We start from the raw sequence: 16,611 nt of genomic DNA, 5'->3' as shown, positions 1-16,611 counted from the left end.
TGGAAAAGCCAGAATAGTTTCTGCAATTGTAGGTATCCTGTCTAAAAATCTGCCCAGGATTTAGGTCATAAGTAAGAAGCTATTCAGTTAATGTAGATTTTAAACGCTCTGTGAGAGTAGAGAAGGTAAGCCATCTCTTTGTATGAAATAAAATTAAAAACATACAGATAATTCAAACTGAAAAATCCAATCAATACAGCTGTGCCCATAAAGCCTTGATGTGTGAGCTCTTTCTGCCAGTGAAGGTTAAAATATGAGCCACTGATTCCAAGCACAATATAGCCAAAAGATAAATTAATCCAGGGGTCCTTCCAGAATTACTAAAACATATTAGGTCAGTAGAAAGAAAGGAAGAAAGGAAGGAAGGAAGGAAGGAAGGCAGGCAGGCAGGAAGGAAGGAAGGAAGGAAGGAAAGAAAGAAAGAAAGAAAGAAAGAAAGAACAGACAGACAAGCAAATGAACTTCATCCACCTTAACAGAATTTAGCAGAGATGAAAACTTTTTATACCTTTATAAAAAAAGTTTTTAGAACTGAATCAGTGTGGCTGCATAAAATGAAGTGGAAGAATTCTAAAAATGTCAACATTTTTCTCACAGCCATAGCCCACCTGAGAGTTTTCTCAAGCCAGACACATTAATTTTCATTTTATTAATCTCATGACCAGTGATAACCATGGCTCTGAAAAAGCAAAACATGACAGCAAGGTATGCTCCTCACTCCAACTGTCTCCAGTTCCAGGCAGACAGATAATCATGCAGATATGCTAACATGGTGTTTGTGTTTGGGGCCATGCAGGGGCCATCCTTGAAGATGCACTTGCCATTTCTTAAGTACAGAAATCAGATTTTAATAGAACCTTAAGGACTGTGCAGGGGAAGGCAACATCTCTGACCACCTAGCATTAAAGTAGACAACTATGTCCAGCGCACTCAACTTTCAGCCTTTCTTATGCTGATACTTATGCTGGTAAAAGATTGTAAAAGAAGGTCTATTCTTATTTGATAGCTCGTAACTTTGAGCAGACAGCTAAACAAACGGGGAAGTATATATTTACATGGGACAGTATAGTACTATGCAGATACTCATGCTATCTCTTGATGGCTAAACATGGCTAGGAGGAGCAGAATAACTATGTTAGCTCAGTATCCCACTGAGGCTACTTAGCTCTACTCAGGTATCATGGCATTGTGCTACATAAAATAAGTACATGTATGATGATTATTTGTCCAGCCTGGAACATGGTGATAAAAAATTCATTTGAAGTATGTACCAAAACTAATATAATTTAGGCAACGGCAATGTTTTAGTGTAAACAAATACAGGGAAGGAAGAAGTTATGATTGTATTTGATTTCCATGGGAAGGAAGAGGATGTTTGATTACAAACTTACTATGTACTTTGTCCAAGTGTTAATGAAGTGACCTGCTGATATATATACAAAACAACTTTAAAGACCAAGATGGTTTAATCAAATTCTGATGTGTACTCCTCCACCTATTGTGAGAAACTGGACATGGGGAGATCAAAAAACCTCTCTTGTCTATTATGGAGGACACTTTCCTAACACAGTACACAACACTCAAAGAGTACAACATACTGTTGTACCTTTCAGAGAGTAGTTCTATAATGCTACAGCTAAAACAGTCTTCGACTAATTTGCAACAAGCTTTGGAATTCATCAAGTGTTTAATATAAATCATATTGTTTATATATGTATCATTTGCAACTTTTTTATCGTGCCAAATCCCCATAGAACGTCCAGAATATATGAGTGAAGCCTGTGGTTCTCCTTTGGCACAGCGGCACTGAAAAGTTGTTTAGCGCTTATCAATACACTCAAAGAGATGAAGAGATGACCAGCCACTGAAGGATGCAAGAGAAGTGCTACATAATTCTGAAAGCACTCCCCTCTCATGCTGACATCAGGAATTTGTGAAAAATCTGGAAATCCATTTTTTTTCCCATATTTCCCATATTTGAATCCCCCATTCTAGATTTTCCATTTAATCCCAGGACTATGCATTTATCTTATATAACATCCATTTCCCCAGCTTACAGTGGGGAACATACATAAGCCTCTTGACTAGAACCTACCAGCTATCTTAGCCTGTTATGAAAGCGCTCCTTTCAAACACTAAGACAAGAGGAACTCCTTTTCTTACTGCAAATGGATGATCCAAATAGGCCACTGTTTGGGTTGCAGACCCAAAAAGCAGACCTGAAAATTGAAGTACTGAAGTGCAACAGCCTGCTAGTTACATGATATGAACTTGTTATTGCAATAGTTCTGTTTTAGCTGGTAAATTACTCATTTTTTGACAGAGAATATGGTGTAGCATTGCTTCATTACTCAAAAGCAACGTGATAAATCCACAAGAAGATGCACTTTTGTTGATATATGCTGGACTCTAACTGTAAAACTTCTCCCATGTACCAAAGTGCTTTGCTCTACATAACCCGTCTTTGCCAAAACCACACCGAAGTAAACAGGCTCACAAACATTAGCTTTTACATTTCTGTATCATAACAAGAAAAGTTTTACACTTCAGATTGTTCTCCTGTGAACTGAGATAACATAACACTCATTATTCTCATTATTGAGAATCTAGATCAAAATAATTCAAATCCTCAAAATTTCACTGTAATAGCTGCAATAGAAACAGCAGTACAGTTTACATAAATATGTAGCAATTGAGACAAGAAGTATAAAGATCTCTGTGGTATTTGCATGCTTCCAATTAGCAAAAGGGCACAGCAAAAATATTCACAGAGGATACTAGTTAAATCATATTTACCTGGAAGCTTAATGTATCAAGAGGAAGCCATATCGAATGTAGGGCAATGAGCGCATCAATCTAAGCAATGACTCTGTTGTCCCTTTCAGGACAGAAGTTTAATCAGTTCAGAGGCAAAAAACTGAGTTGTGTTTTTCCTTGTGAAAAGCAGATACATACACACACTTGGTTGTTATATGATTTCTACTGAAGGCCAACTTACACATAAACCCAAGAGTTTAGCCAAACTTTCTACATGTAAAATTGTTCATAATGTGTAAAAAGACATACAGCACACTACACATATCTATTCATTTTGTCTTGATAACAAGACAAGGAAGCAACAGTGGAGTTTTGTAAATCTCAAGCTTTTTCCTTGAGAAAGCAATACAATGCTAAGATTCACAGCCTAAGAGCATTGTAGTCCACTGAAGATTACTCTTTCAGTCTTCAAGACAACAATACTTTTCTTTGTGTACAAAACACCCTACTCTGGAGTTTATATGTTTTTCTAAAACCTTTCAAGATATCTCTTTTACTCATTTCTACTGAAGTCTTAAACTATTATCCTACCTATGCATAGGTATGCATAGACTATGCATAGATTTCCTATACCTAGACTGTTACTTTCACATACAGCCCAACTGACTTCAGAGGGGCTTAGATGGATTTGAACTACAAATCCATATTTCTAATTGTCATTTAGCTAGATCCTTTTTCAGTCAATAGCTGCAGATGAAACAACCACCACCTTCTGGGATGACTGGATTTAAGTAGCGCTTTTTTTTTTTTCTTTACAGATTCTTCTCCAAACACACTTTTCAATAGTTCACTTATCTCTGAAAACATTACTGGATGTACTGCCAGGTGTTCCCGAGGGGAGGTTGTACCTGTTTTAATCTGTTTGATTTAAGCATAAAATCTGTGTTCTGTTCAACCTTAGTATTCTTATTCCCTTTCCATGATATTTTGCATTTTGTATATTAAACATGGGATTTGGGGCTGCTTCTTTTTTTTTCCCCTGTAAATTATGTAGGGCGAGATTCACCTCTTCAGTCAACAAGGTGTTTATACTAAGAGACAAACTCTGCCTTAACTAACTCCCAATAAATCTGTATGGCTTTCATGTGTAGAAAGATCACGGGTTGTTTCTTTCTCTTTTCCGTAGTATAATTTACTGATTCAAAAACTATGTCTGTAAAATCATTGTCTGTATGCATATATTTATTGCATCATTTACACGATAAAAGAAGCATATGATGGAAAAACATACCTAAGTTGCGTTTTTGTGCCTGTTCATCTCAAAAAATGGTACGATGTATGAAGGTGGTGGTACTTACGAAATGAAAGTTGAATGCATAGAATTTTTCATTTGCTTTTTGTGGGGAAATGTGTGATTGGCCCCTGCAGAATAAAGCTGACTGTTAAAAGATGCACACTGATAAATCTTGAATTTTTAGGAAGTGAAAAAAGACAGTAACAGAATATACATGTTCAGGTTTCCTGAGCAAATATCAGAGTGCAAAAGGATGAAGCAAATAGTGTGTTTTTATCTCCAAAATGTGAGTAAAGCTATGACTCATCTTCTTTGCTAAACAAAATAGGACTTTAAGGAGAGCTCTGGCTATTCAGGAGTTTTTCAATTGGCTCCAGTTTCTGTCTATCATGCATCAGACCCAAACCTGCCTTGTAGGGTTAGCTGCATTCTATGAAGTCTTGCATATATTTGCAGTACATATACATTACAAAATAGCTATTATTATTACCTATGATAGCTGTGCATATTTTAAATGGTAAATTAACACAAAGTACTGTTTAATTTTCCATCAATTGAAGGAAAATATTAATCTTTTCTAGCACCATCCCTAAATAAGACTACTGTAGGATTTTTTCATATGCTAGTTCATAGATTTTTTACAATTATTTAAATGAAAACAACATAGTAATGAAAAGATGTTGTACTAATTCTGTACATAAACGAATAAAAATTTTTCTAATATACACTCCTTCAGTAATATTTCTGGAGGAGACAGAGTGGGCATTCCGTACATTACAATCTGCCAATTCAGTAAAACAGCAGAAAAGCAACAGAATAGAATGCAAAAGTCTGATTTTGAATGATAGCAAACTTTTGTGTACTTTTGACACTTCTCACACCCCACATTTGAACATTCAAGTGGTGGTTTCTAACAAGTGGATTTTTATGTATCTATCATCTCCTACAAATTTAAGCATGAGTGCTCGCTGAAGTAAAAGAAAAAAAAATGCTCCCTCAAACTTCATTTGGATTTGACAATTAATTCTGAGCTGGAAAGCTGGCACAAAAGATCAGTCCCACAAAAATAAAAGATTAAACCTCTTAAATAGAACAGTTACTGTAATTCTTGAATTGTTCTTAGGTATAAAATAAACAGATTGAAGCTCTGCACTCAGAATACTTGCTTGGTTATACAGAACTTGTACTATTAGAGCAGCCAAACATAGAGATACAGTAGAGTTCTTAATAAAAGAACTTGACCAAAATTGTGACCAGAAGCACTGTAAGGAAAGAAAACATAAATAAATAAACAAACAAACAACCAGCACTCCTGTCATACAAAGTTGCATGCTTTCTATGATCCAGAAAAAAAACATATAAACCAAAGCACTCAACACCTTTGAGGCACATAGGATAAAATTACATGTAAAAGAGATACTAAAGCAATATTTTGGTAGACTCAAGGATAAGACTGAGTGATTACTCATTACTTCATGCATTGCACATGTATTTCAGACCAGCGGCTGGATCACCTAATATAAATTGTGCTTTTATAAATGCTCCTGTTTATCCTGATTTCTTGAAAGATCAAGGAAAAAACCTCTTGAAGAATATATTCTATCTATCTGCATATTTCATTGCTATGGGTTGCTCCTAAGTAAGTGTTGTAAAAGCCTACTCTGACCATTACCTGAGCCTTGAATCACCCATGTTCACACTCTTCAAAGCTTTAACGTCACTCACTGAAATTCACTGTATTTTGGCTTCTGCATGAGGAACACCTCCAAGGTTCATTAGACAAATACTTTAATACAACTACTCTAGAATTATTTATTTTAAAAAAAAAAATGTAATAAAAGCATAATTATTTACAAGTTAACACAGTTTGAAAGAAAAACTTTACAAGCAATATCTTTCTCTAAAACCTAAGAGGTTAAATAGGACACTATCTTTTGTAAATAATGATTATATAATGCCAAAAATAATTTAAAATTGTGAAAATGACTTAGAAACAGTAATGATGTTGACATGAGCTAGACAACAAGGCTGTACTTGTGCCTCCTCCATAATTACATATGGAAAAAATAACTTACAGTTACATATGTCACATACAGTATATACCTACAAGTCTTTATGATGACTTAAAGAAAATGATTTCTTTTGTCTGTTAACAGGGCAAAGCACTTATTTATTTGCTCTAATATATCATACATACCTGCTCTGATGTGAAATAATGTAATATTACTCTACCATTTCCTGCCAAATAACTACAAAATCATTGTTAATTGCCAATAAAGCACTTGAAATAAAGTGCTTATTTAAGCAAAGCAAAAATGGCTCTAGGGCATATTTGCACCATGGGACTGACATAAAATGGCTACTATACAATCCGAGATGGAGTCTTTATCCTTATCACTTACAAAGAAAGATGTATTTTATCAACAAATCACTATCCAAAATAGCATTATTATGTGTATTCCAGGATATTACACTTCACAGAAGAATGTGACATACAGATAAATTTAAATATAATAACTGGTTGTAGGTTTTTGTTTCTTCTGGATATCAATGCTAAGTAGCTGGATGTGAAAAATATGCACCCTTTCTGAAGTATGATGTTTATTTTACAAATAGGCTGATGTACCCAGGACAGGAAACATGAAGCAGAGGGATGTATTAAGTCTTTCAAGGTGTACATTAGCTCTTTCACCCTGGAGCATACTTCCACTCCAGTATGAGTTGATTGGTATGTGTCAAGTTGATTGACACATTTAATCCCTCCTTTTTTTCAGTTTCTTGTTTTTAGTATATTCCGCTGTATTTATTCTTTCACCTTAGTTATGAATTCTTCATGATCTATATTTATCCTATGAGTGTACCAATAATATTAAGTATATACCTGACTATTTTTAACTCCGTGCCTGACATGGAAGCAGAGTCTTCCAGTCACGGCAATGACTTAGGTTTCAGGTGACCTGGACCCATTCTGTCATTCTGCATCAAATTTTTCTTGTAATTTTAGGCAAGCCTTTCATTTCTCAATTCAACAAAGAGCTTAAAAACATGCATACATCCATTTTTATTTCAAACAAAACATTTAGGCTCAAGAGCTTTGCAAACTGGTTGTTGGTTACAGGTGTCTAACATGTCTGTAGCGGAAAGACAGTCACTTCAGGAAAACCTAAAGTCTACATATCCACCTCCAAAGCAGCAATTTCTCCTGCTCAGGCTAAATTTTGTCAGTACTTACATTTTCAGCAGCCAAGGAATATGAGATTATTGCCTCCAAAATAGAACAGTTTTATCAAGATGGACTGAGAATGTCCTCCTGAATAGTCTCACAACTAAGTACTCTTCTGAAATGGAAAATATGTTGGCTAGAATTTTCTTGGATAGAAAACAAACTTGAACATCAGGTAATGTTCTGATCATTGAGCACGTGTCTAAAAAGGAAGTGCCAGTGTCACCTAACACAACCAACAGCATGACACGCTATTGACCAGGTAACCTCTAAAAATGTAGAACAATCCAGACCTATCAAATGACCTCATATTGTTTACTTAATAGACCCCAATGGGAGTAAGACATCCAGCACAATCAAGGCTGGGGCATTTCTGACCATGCTAAGAAACAGAACATTAGTACTCTGAATCAACTAGGAAAAGAAACTTAAGGGCCTTCACTATCATGCAGCAGCTCTTTGAGGTTTTGATTACTAAATTTTATATATAAGGTTATATTTATTATCATGTATGTATGAAGCTTACATATGAAGCTTATACTCATTTCTGTGTCAAACTTTATTGTAGTGAATTGAAGGATGATGAGAACTGACCAAATACATGCCTGCGATGCAAATAGCAATCAAGACCATTTCCTCCAGCCATGAAAAGCTCTCCATTTAAGCGCCTATATATGATTAGTTTTGTTATCTTTATTTTGTCCATTAAGGGAATTCAGTGATGAGTGGGACTGTTGTAGAATATGTTGTCTATAGGCTTCTTTCCTCTTTCAGTCTTCAGTGTGAAAGAATATGCATGCTTCTCAATGGCAAGGTCTTTAACACTGTATTATTTTTGCCCTTTAAAACTGCCTTTTGCAAAGCCAATGTCAAAAGCTATTTAATCTATCTTCATTTTTAAAGTGTTTATCGCTGTGGCACTGCCCCCAGAGTGGTGTACAAAGATTAAGTAACAACAGGCAGGCTACCTGCAGGTAGGCAGTGGAATCTTTGTGTTCTGAGAGCTGTAATACCATGAAGTTTCTCTGGGACAATCAAGGGAGACAGAAGAAAATCAGGCTCTGCACAAAAGTTTCCAAAATGAGAGTGGTAGTGGGGAATCCCAAATTTCAAAACAATTTTTTATTTTATTTACTTACTTATTTATTTGTTTATTTTCCCATATTCATGGAAAAGCATCAAAGGTTTATTTATGCAAATAACCTGAACTCAATGGGAAAAAGGTTATTTCAGAAACATTCTTTCTCACTCTTTCAAAAAGAAAAAAAACAAAAACAAAAAAACCCCAGATTTTTAAATGCAGCTTTCTTATTTGGTCTAGCACATTCATTCAAGATTTATAGATGCATATATTTTGCAGGGTGAACAATAACAAGTCTTTTTTTAGTTGAAAAAGAGACAAAAAGCATTAAAAGCAACATTTCAGATGAGGAGAATTTTTAGTGATATGAGAAACCATAAAAGATTAAAGCCAATGTTTCAGACTTTGCAAAAATATTCCCCTTTCTCTTCAGTATAAACTTGACAATTTCAATGCCAATCACATTTTTAACTGAGAGTGAATGAAGCCTAGAAGCAGTGTTAATTTGTTGATTGTATGACAGCAACAGTCTCTCTACAATTCATCCCACATTATTTCTCTCTCCTAGGCAAAGAAATGTATCTTTTTGATTATTCTGAATTCAACAGATTCTATCTTCAGTGGGCCAAGTGGAAATACAATATCCAAGTTCTTCTACTGGAAAAATATGACATCTTGATTTTGAAAATCTTAAATTACGATGTAGCAACAACCTCTTCCTTTTACTTGTTGCAAATGAAAGAAGCAATCCATAAAAGACCCAGTGTTCATCCCAAAATGTAAGGATTTACTGGAAAAATTAAAATCAATGCTGGCTTTGGTGTTATACGTCACTTAGCTGAAATCATATATGCAAAGTCCACATATTCAGCAGCAGCCAAGCTATTGTCTGTTTATATTTTGCAGCATGAGCAAGTGCTTGTTAAAAGACACAGAAAGAGGAGCAGATTAGCATATTTTCTGTGCCAAAGTAGAATTTACACATAAAAAAGAAAAAGTTGCCATAAACAAAACAGGAAAGCATTCTGGGGGATTAGCACATCATGCATAATATTTTTTGAAGCCTCAGTTGTATTTGTCGTCCATTCTGCCTTTTGTATCATCACATTTATCTTATTTAAACTGTCTTTTACTTCTCCAATATTTTAATATCTGTCCTCACACTCAAGGATATCGCAGGAGGACTCAGCTGTGATTTCAGCCGAAATATTTGGCATCACAGCAGAACAAGGTCACCTTTTAGCCTCATGACTAGAAGTTTTGGTTCACCCTCATTGACTCTGCCTGTACTGTATTCTGAGTTAAGTCATGCAAGGAGGTGGGAAGGATTATGCAAGAAAATGTGTGCAGGCTCAGTAATGTGTATAACCATATGCACCTTTTTGAAAAGAAGCACTCGAGTCTCCCCTCTCAGCAGGATTTGCTTCTCTCTGTGATCTCTCAGTTGCCTCTTTCCTTCTGTTCTTTTCTAGTCAAGGCAGAGAAAAATTCTGTGCTTTCACACAAATAATTAAGGTATCTTTCTTTTGTACAGTATAGCACAATCATGGTATTTTAAAAAATCTATTTGTGGCTTGCTTTCACCCTGCAGCACTTTCTCATATAGCTGTTCTCACCTCAGCTGACCAGTGCAGAATGCCACAGCATTTCTGGAGAAGAACTGCCATGCCAAACAGCTTTCAACTGTGAAAATCATTCAACAGTTTTAGGAGACAATGTAGATCTGGGCCACAATGCTGGGTTTTATTTGGTAGAATTTATCAACACAGAATTTCATGGAAATTTAACAGTTTATACCTTCTTCATCGAGTGTTCTGATTAAACACTGGTTTTAGGAGAAAATAAAAAATAATTTCTATTCTCTGTAATCGTTTTCTTACTCTTTAGCTTGTTCCCTGGCATCCAGCATACAGACAGTTGTTTCTTTGCAATGATCAGATTCATTATTTCCTGCAAGAAATACAGATGCATGGGCTTGATCCCCTTTTCCAAAATACTGCTGGCCAACAGAGTAGTGTGAGCACAGCTAAGATCAGCTACAATGAAGAAAACACAGCAGCAAAATTGTTTTTTGTCTTAGAACAATCACATCCTGAATCAAATTACAGAGGAAGGACAGAAGATTTTATAACTAGGCTCAGAGGATAGGAATATCTACCATAAACCTTTTTTCTTCCCTCAGTTTCAGAGGTCTTACACACAAGAGGGGGGAAAAAAGAGGGGAAAAAAACCAACCAGTCTTTTTTATTGGAACAAAATTATATAAAGCTTTTCAGAGATTACTTTAATAGCACTTTCCAACAATTAAATCTATATGAAACTGGGGGTTTGGGTTTGTTTTTCACCCAACATGTTTCTGAGACAAAAGTCATATGAAATGTTAATGTTGATGCCAAAATAGTTGAAGAAAAAGATATTGACTGCAATAGGTAAGCAAAAAAAATCAATATGATTTTAAAACTCTAGGAATTAGTTCTCCAGACTCATGCTCTATTTGAAGCATGTCTGTCTCACCTGTGCATGCAAATAAAAAAAAAGCTGCTCTCAAAAAAAGAATTGCTCTCAACAGTCCAGCTTTAAACTAGGACTCAGAAAGGGTGATTTTTAAAATTGATGAGTTATTTCATGAATCTCAATTTCTGAGTAATCAACTCATGTCATGACAAAAAAAAAAGACTCATTTTCAGAAACTGTAGAAAACTTACACTGTGCAAAGTAACATGATACAGTTAGGGTGCAAGGCAATAGGAATCTGGTTCTGTGTACGCAAGGCACTGATCAAGTTTCTCATACAGAAACTAAGAAAATTCAATGTATTTTGAAAGCAAACACATCTGCATCTGTATAGCTCCCACCATCATCTGATCCCAAACATTATAGGAGCTTTAGGCTTACAGAAGACTTTTGACTGTTTATGGGTTGAATATCCAGATTTCAGATTAATACTGCCTAGGCCTGCCATATTTCTGCCTGAGATTTTCTGGGCAGAAATATGAGCATCTGTTTTATATGACAAAGAAGCAGTGAGTCTCAGGTACCAAGCTGCAGGAGACCACTGTGCATCCACAAAAGACATATCTGAGATTTCTGGATAACTACCAAAAGTTCTAAAATTCTGACTTGTAAAGATTTCCAGATGAGAAACAAGGATCTGCACATCAGGGTACAAATATCTTCTAGATGCACTGAACTAAGCCATAACCCAATTGCAATGAAATATATAGATGAATCCTTCCTCTGTCTGTTCTAATAGTTTGGATAATATTTATGCATTTCATATTAGCATCTGTGTTTTAATTTGCTTTTGGCAATCCCATTTCCCATCATTCATCCTTTCTTCATCTCTTTGTCATATAAAAAATAAATAGCATTTAGAAAGAATTATTTTTGCACTTTTACATCTGTTTAAATTCCTTATGGTTTCTTTTTATGAAAAGGCAAAAGAATCTTATTTAGAAATTATCTATTAATTCAGAATTCATCAAGCAGCAATGCTGTCCACTTCACTTTCCAATTTCAAAACTAAAATTTTCTTTCTAAGGAAATATATGAAACTTCACCTTGATAATGCAAATGAAGAATAGCATCAGAGTATTTCATATCCAAGACGTTGATTCATATGTAGCAAAACCAATTTAAGCATGTCACATATGATATGTAGAATTTTATGAAACGTGAGCAACACGGCAACTAAAGCACAGTGACAAACATTGGAAATTATGTCAAAAGGAATAAAACCAAACCAAAATCATCCTTATTTTAGTTTTATTCCTCACACTGCACCTCAGAAATAACCCTTACAAAACTTGTTGCAGGACTTAAACTACAAAACCCTTTGCTACTACGTGACAGGGGTAATTAATGATTCAACAAAAATGACAAGGAAGTAAATCTTATATTAACAGAGTAACATGCTGAACCACCCTCAGCTGGCTGAATCCAGATAAATGAATCAAGTCATGCCATACTATGTCAAGGCTTAAGTACAATTTTCCTACTTGCATGGTATGCCTGTGACAAATACAGCCTGAGGTTTCCAACAACAGACATGCTGTTATTATGGCAACTGCACAGGGTAATAAAAGAAACCATGTGAAAATCACACGTGACAAAAGTTGAAAGGAAAGTCACAGTAAATAATTGCTTCACTGAAGCTGGGCCTACTGCTATTCTTTCAAGTATTTCCATGACTGTTTGCTAGTCTGTACGTTACACTAATTCCACAATAAAATAATTTTTATTAGTATTACAGGTATGCACATTATATTAGATGCTGAAATGAGAATTTTGTAAAGCAGGCTTTAGGCTAGAAGAATGTATTAATATTTGATTATTATATCATGATAGCATCAACCATTATCTTTAATGGACTTCATCCTCACTTACAGGGCATAGGAAAGAAATAAAGTTGGTTCGCTATTCATAAAGATGTTAAGATGATCAAAAACAGGAAAAGGTGGATGTGTCTTTGAGAATTCCATGAAACAAAATTTCATTTTATCCCAATACCTGTCTAAATAGGTAAGGCACTTCCGGTTATTAATATATAGATGTGTGACTTTGTCGGAAGAAAGAGAAATCAAGGTGAAAATAAAAAAAAAAAAAAAAAAAAGAACAGGAGTTTAAAAGATGAAATTCAGCATAAAAAATTTAGAGGAAATGTGCTGATATAACAACAGGTAACTTTGGGGCAATATTAAAGTAATGCAAAGTAATTTTTATAACTTGTAATGCTGTCAGATTTTTCCCTGACATCTTCTCCCAGAAATATTGTCTATGAAAATATGAGGATCTTTTGGAAATCTAGCACTTCTAATGTTGGATAAACCTTTTCAGTTCTGAGTAGGCAGAATCACGTTAGTACTGTTCATACTGTGCAACAAAAGAAAATAAGTGGCTAAATGTCAGGAGCTAGGCACTTCTGATTCATGCTACAGGTTCAGAAAAATCCTCTTGCCAGTTCATTACAGAGTCAACATATTTCAGAAATTGTAGTACTCACCATGAATAATAAATAAAAAAGCAATGCTCTGAAAGCAAGTTCAGACACTGTCCTTACAAGAAATGTGGAAATAGTGGAAGTAAGCTTTCATGTGAAAATACGCCTCTTTCTTATCTGCCATTTTGAGATACCACATTGAGATACCTCAGAGGCCAAGATCTAGCTCACCAGTTTAAAATTATCCCCAGACTCATCAGCAGTGCTTTTTTGTCTGATGCCCCGTACGTGTGGCCATCAGGGTACAGAGATTAGGATAGTCTGTACTTCATGTGGACATTTAATGTCTCATATAAAAAGCCAATACATCCATCTCTTCATGACGCTGGCTTCTATTACCAGGTACCCACACAATGGGCTTTGTGGCATCCAGAAAAACAGCTTTACTAGTATCTTGGTTGGATAAGGACAATGTGAATGTGTGTATTTAGATGAAGGAAGAGAAAGAAAGGGGAAAGAGAAACAAAACGTGCAAGAAAGAGCGAGGGAGTGAAAGAAAGATGGATAAAGTGATACCTGAGAGAGAAGAAAATAAGATGTTTTTCATTGAGTATTGGCAGACAAGGAAAAACAGTTTCAACTTCTTCACTATTATGGTTAGCAGGGAAGGAGAGATGAGGAATTTATATTTAGCTAAAGAACTACATTTCCCTAGTGACATAAGGATATTAATGCATACCTACTTTTCCATGAACTTAAGGTTAAATTGCCCTTCAGACACCTTTCTGTTAGAAATGAAATGCTCCTCAAGAATAGATATCAACTGTTACCCTAGTCTTTAGAAGTAATTTGGTGACTCAGCTGATAAGACAGTTGCAATAACTAATGAAGCTGCATTTCTGTCATTGAGATATTTCCTTGTGATATGTATAATACTTCTATTCATGAAGGATTTGCTTCTGTAATTTCTCTTCAAATTTTCTATTTCAACTCTACAATACCCAGCAAATCATCAGCCTTATAGTATGATTTGATTACACACAGGGCTAGCACTATTTTCCTCAGTTTATATCTACTGTTTGAATTACAGTAACTTTTATTTTGGAACTAATTACATTTTCCCATATTAACACATCTCAAACTATCTCTGCTTTGTCAGTCTGTTTAACCAGCATTACACAAGAATACTGGGCCCTTGAGTCTAAAATTATGTGTATTTGCATGCCATTTTCTTCTCTTACTGCTATCGCACGAGTAATTCAGCTGCACTATGCAGCCAGATGTTAGTACATACTGTTGATCTATATCATTCTTGCCAAGCCAGAATTTAATATCATGGGATCATTTTGAACAAATAAAGTACTTACTGAGGGACAGAAAACAATGTGTCTTATGTGAAGGATGCAACACATCCCACAAGGCTTTTTTATAGAATGTAATTAACTATTTAATATATTCATACATTATAGAAAGTCTTCCTCATAAGTCAGAGATGAATCACTAAGCAAAAAATGTTAATGTTTGTTCCAATAGTGTATTTCATACTGATTGATACAAATTAGTTTCCTAAGAATATGTGAAGAGAGCTCATTACTAAAGCAAAAATTCCTACTCTATGGAGTTACATTTCTGTTCACCTCTTTTCTTATTTCCAAGTTAAAAATGACTCATTTGGAATTTAAAATTGAGAACATATCAGTAATTTTATGTATTGCAGTGATACTAAAACTCAATTCATACTTTCTGAAAAGTCTTACAAAAAATAAAGAATGAATTCAAGCCAGTTAAGATACAGAAATAGACACCCAAAAGCACTTAAATGGTTGTTTCATTATACCAGTATTTTAGTACAGTGATGGTCTATTTATGACCAGTGATTTAAAGTGTCTGTAATGCCAGATTTGGTTAAAATACTTTTTAAAGATTCCTGATTTGTTATTAGGTGGGATTTCTTCTCCCTTTTCCATTTTTCTTTATTTCACTATTCAATATCTTTATTTTAAGTGCCTGTTTTGTGGGGATGAAGGTGAATAAAATGAAAAATTGCTTCCTCCTCACACTATGCTTAGTCTTCTGATTTGCAGAAGGTGTAATTTTGCTCTCATTCAAACAGATCTTTTCAAATGTTGACTTCTACTCTTAAAATGAGCGGTTGTTATAAAACTGTCTGGGGAGAAGGGGGATGGCTTTACCTCTCACAGCTTAAAGATTTCTGCATTTGAGTAGCTAAGCTCAGATAACCATGCCCAAAAAAAGCTGATTCTCCCTCTTGTAGCCCCATCTCAGTTGTCCTAATCCAGAAAACATCAAAAGGAAGGGTTTTTTGGCTGCCTCTGATGGAGCCTTCTTCATGTTGTATGGTGATGTACATCATATTCTTTTCATCCCAGATACCTCCTCCATCGTTTTGCCTTTCTACTGCATGTTTCAAGTTCTCACCTCACTCCAAGCCTGCCATCATTCCCTTTGTGCAAAGGGACAAAACCTAAGGGGCTCAAAAAGACTTTCTTTCCCACAGATCAACTGTTCTAGTTTTGCTTTTCTACCTCCTTCTCTCGACCTAGCGCACTACCAATGCAGATTGCTTGAGTTGCATACCACTATCAGGCCATCAGCTGAAGTTATAATGACCTCAGGCTGAAGTTACATCAACCTGCCATTTACAACGTAGATTAAGTTTTTCTTTTCCTGGTGCCCTAATTCAGATGTCTTCAGGCAAAGGCTAGCCAGCAGCATAAGCATGCGTGTGAGTTACCTCCTAACTTCTTCTGGGAGCGCTGTCTGCTGCATACAGCCTGCCAGGGGCTACCCTTCCACCAGCAACCTGGGTATCCAGGCTGCACCAGCATGTCTCCATGTCTGCATTCCCAAGGAAGTGCAGGCTGCAAAACAAACACAAAGACCAAGCCAAAAACGTTCACACTATGTTATCTAATGAGTATCACTTTTTTGCAATATCCATTTCTACCATACTCTTCTTTCACAAATACCTGAGGTTTACTGTCAACCAGGGCAAGCGCTTCAGCTTTAATGAATCTGATAGCAATGAGGAGGAATGGAAAAATGAATTAACACTTCATACAGCCACCACAGACAGCCACGCAGAATGAAGCAGAATACATGAGAAGGCTCTTCCCAGTCAATCTAAAGATGATGTAATCACATCAATCACATATTCTTGCTGTTCTGTGTCCGTGACACTGTAAAAACTCAATGATGTAAAGAAGTTGTAGATAACAACTACTTCTCACAAAACAAGGATGAGGAGCTACTCAAAGAAATGATCAGGTAGATTCTTTAATGATGCATGTTTTTAA

At 35.5% G+C, this 16,611-nt stretch overlaps 1 protein-coding gene across 3 annotated transcripts in view; it reads right to left on the bottom strand.

The window, feature by feature from the left end:
* Positions 1–16,611, bottom strand: part of SLC16A7 (solute carrier family 16 member 7) — an 82,160-nt gene that overhangs the window by 38,552 nt on the left and 26,997 nt on the right. The window contains exon 2 of one of the 3 annotated variants that reach the window (XM_087764846.1): positions 16,050–16,176. The exons of the other annotated variants lie outside the window; for them this stretch is intronic. The gene's annotated coding sequence lies outside the window, so the exon portion shown is untranslated. The remainder of the gene's footprint in view (positions 1–16,049; positions 16,177–16,611) is intronic. 3 annotated transcript variants of the gene reach the window in all.

Source organism: Nipponia nippon, unplaced genomic scaffold, assembly GCF_047370975.1.
Source record: "Nipponia nippon isolate SJK-2023a ecotype South Korea unplaced genomic scaffold, ASM4737097v1 scaffold_3, whole genome shotgun sequence".
Lineage (NCBI taxonomy): Eukaryota > Metazoa > Chordata > Aves > Pelecaniformes > Threskiornithidae > Nipponia > Nipponia nippon.
Note: the sequence above shows the minus strand (reverse complement) of the source record. Positions and strands in the feature narration are given on the sequence as shown.